We start from the raw sequence: 466 nt of genomic DNA, 5'->3' as shown, positions 1-466 counted from the left end.
CGCACAATGGAGGAAGTATTAGGAACAGGAATAGATATTAAGATTTCAACCTATCAGAAACTGTATATTCCGGTGTAACTGGTATCTGATAGGTTAAAATCTTAATATCTATTCCTGTTCCTAATATTTCCTCCATTGTGCGCAGGGCCTAAGTAAAATGTACAGTATTCTTTGATAAATCAATTTGTTTGCAAAATATTTATCTTCAAACGTAATTATAATTAATTGAATATAATGTCTAATTTGATTGCATTTATTTGCACAAAACATTTAATATTAGAGGTTATTGACATTGTTTACAAGAACACTTGATACGCGTGTTAACTAGTAATTGTTTGCGTCAACTGACGCAATAGGATATACGTAAACGACATACGTAAAATCCTTGTGCATTGACCTACGACAACGACTTACGACTACGACTCAGTTGCTACCATCTTTGTGCGCGGACCCTAAGTTGAAATTG

The sequence above is a fragment of the Trachymyrmex cornetzi genome, unplaced genomic scaffold (genome assembly GCF_001594075.2).
Source record: "Trachymyrmex cornetzi isolate Tcor2-1 unplaced genomic scaffold, Tcor1.1 scaffold130, whole genome shotgun sequence".
Taxonomy (NCBI): domain Eukaryota; kingdom Metazoa; phylum Arthropoda; class Insecta; order Hymenoptera; family Formicidae; genus Trachymyrmex; species Trachymyrmex cornetzi.
Note: the sequence above shows the minus strand (reverse complement) of the source record.